Raw genomic sequence first — 2,932 nt, 5'->3', positions numbered from 1 at the left:
AAGTTCGAGGACAGAGCAGACACGGTGAGCGTTACGCTACAGGAGTGTAGAACAATGTAAAATAGCCTTGCAAGTAGTTCCAGGTAAAGTAGTCCCTTTACCACACCCTGCCTTTCAGGTAAAGTAGTGCCTCAGCCACACCCTGGATTTGCAGAAAGGCTCAGCCTCACTAGGCTGAGTAAGTAGTCCCATACAGTTCAACACATTTTATGAGCCTGGCGCCAACGGTGCCAGGACTGAGTCCAGGAGATTCTAGGGCACTCATTTGGGGCTTGATAAGCCCTTATGGGTGGCAGTGACTGGGGTCGGCCCATCAGTTCCAGGGGTTTTGGAACACGCACCATGACAAGAAAACAATTGGAATCTCAAAGGCAAAGTGGGAAATAATTTAAAGACAATTCACACGTGTAAAACATTTGCAAAATGTAAATTTGCGGCAAACCTTTACTATGCGATTTTTTTAAAAATAAAAACGGGCCAACTACACTGTTTCACAATGTGGTTTTCAGTGGGAGTTGAAATTTTCTTTTCTTTCTATCTTTAAAACTGAGGGAGTTATGGAGGTTTTAGTGGGAGGTGTTTTTCGAAAATAAAGACACGAATTTGGACAAGAACTTCAGTTTAAAACCAGAAATTATGGATTATGCTTTTACTCAAGACTAGAGCATGCCGGCTAGACAACCAGGTTGGGACGAAGTTAGCTCTGAGACTGATTCATGACTTCAGTAACAGATCCGCAGTGCCTTCCCCGGCGGAACCAGTTGAAACACTCGAAGTGGGATTTTTGGATCAGAGTTACACAAATAAAAATGACTATGAAAATGACACTTTAGCAAATAGGCAGAATAAAATAGCACTAAAGATTTTGACACTGTCACTGGTTATGAAAGTAAGGATAGTTCAGATATTAGGGTGGAACAAGATAAGGCAAGGTATTTATTTGTATTTATTTATTTATTTGCATTTTAAAGCGCTCACACAGCCCGCGGGCATCGTGGCGCTGTTACAGGATTGTTTTTTTTTTTTTTTTTAGCTGCATTTGTATTTATCCAGAATCTGGATTTAACAAAAGATCTCAGTTTCCTCTGCTTAGATGGTTGCGTTCGGTGGCGTACTCTGTGTGCACTGCAGTAGGGCATTCTGTAGAATTTTTGCTGCTGCAATCGACCAGTTTGTTTTTTGTCCGCTGATTAGGCGGTTCCACCATGTTTCCTCTTCGCTTTCAGTGTATAGTTCTAGGAGCGGGTGGAGGTATAGTAGACGAAACTGGTGCATCGCTGGACACACCAGTAACAAATGCCTTACTGTTTCTGAGTCAGCTTTACATAGACGGCAGCTTTTTGAGGTCGAATAACCTCTTGCAAACAGAATCTCGTTTGTGTGTAGCAGGTTTAAGCGAGCTCTTAGAAGAGAATGCCGCATTGATTTATTTGGAAATCTTCTGAGTAACTGGGTTGTCTCATTTAGCTTCTTTGGTTCTTGAGGGAAAGTGGTCAAGGTCTGTTTTTCTTTTGGCTTTTTCCTCAGTGTTGATCCAGTCAGCCTCTTCCAGTTTTTTTTTTATCTTGTTTGGATTCGTGATGAGGTCTTCAATTGTGCACGCAATTTGGGTCAGCTTTGATTTTATTTGTTCAGCCCAATTCAGAATCATGCTGCAAGCGCCTGTCTTAATCTCCAAGTCTATTAGTTTATAAAGAGGTGGCGCGTCGGGAAGGATTGTTTTTCTGAACAAGGATACGCTTGCCAATTCCACTATCGTGCTTAGTGAGACTAGGCCAAGTTCTCGTCTTATTGCCTCCATCTGGGTTGATTTTGGCAGGTTTAGTACTGATTTCCAAAAGTGACCCTCGAGTTTTTTCCATATTGTGTTTGGGACCAATGGCATCGCGGCTGCTCCGTATATCAGGGCCGGGACAACTTTGGCTTTGTAGAATGTTATTGTCGGAATCAGGGAGAAGCAACCAAATTTCTTATCCAGCAGTCTGGCTTGGGAGGTCAGGGATCGCGCTTTCTTCCAGAGTTCTTTTTGCATCGCTGATTCTGTGGGAGTGCTGTCTATTATTACACCCAGATATCTGAAGTTTTTTACTGTTTCCACATTGACTTTTTCAAGGTTCCAGTTGAATTCTTTCGATCTTTTGTTTTTTTTTCCCAGTATGAGCACTTTTGTTTTTGCTTTGTTTATGATTAAGTTGGCCTGGTTGATAAACTCTGCTAGATCATTCATTTGTCTCTGGAGACCAATTTCTGTTCTGTCCAGCAGGGTGATGTCATCGGCGTATAGCAATCGCGAGACTGGTGTGTTGCCAATTTTCGGAGGAAACAATCGAGTCTTCTTACTTGCTTCTTTTATGTCGCCCAGGAAAGCTATAAATAGTTCGGGGGCCAACGGGCACCCCTGTTTCACTCCTCAGTTGGTCGAGATCTCTTCCGAGAGTAGGCCCTGATGGTCTAGTTTGACCCTCATGGTTGTTCCTTTGTGGAGAGCTATTATTGGAGCAAGGATGTTCGGTGGACAGTCCCATGTTTTTAACTTCTCCCATAGCATTTCTCTGTCCACCATATCGAATGCTTGCGATAAGTCTATGAAAGCGAGAAAAGTTCTCGAGGATCCTTGCAGAGTCTTGCTTTTAGTTATGCTAAGTAGCATGATGTTTACTGTGGCCGTTAGGTTTTTTTTTTAATCCTGCTTGAAATGGATCAGCGCAGGGGGCGCTCTTTGCCCATTTTTGAAATCTTTTTAGGAGCAGGGAGCCGTATATTTCTCCAATTGTGTCCAGCAAGGCAATTGGCCTGTAGTTATGTGGATCCGACTTTGCGCCTTTTTTGTAGATGGGAACCACTATAGCTGAGGTCCAGGACCTCGGGATGGATCTGGTGTTTGAACATTTACTGAGCACCTGGCTTATGAAAGGCACCCAGTTTTCAGAGT

The sequence above is a fragment of the Ambystoma mexicanum genome, chromosome 10, assembly GCF_040938575.1.
Source record: "Ambystoma mexicanum isolate Mex_15411 chromosome 10, UKY_AmexF1_1, whole genome shotgun sequence".
Lineage (NCBI taxonomy): Eukaryota > Metazoa > Chordata > Amphibia > Caudata > Ambystomatidae > Ambystoma > Ambystoma mexicanum.
This window is presented reverse-complemented; position numbering follows the sequence as displayed.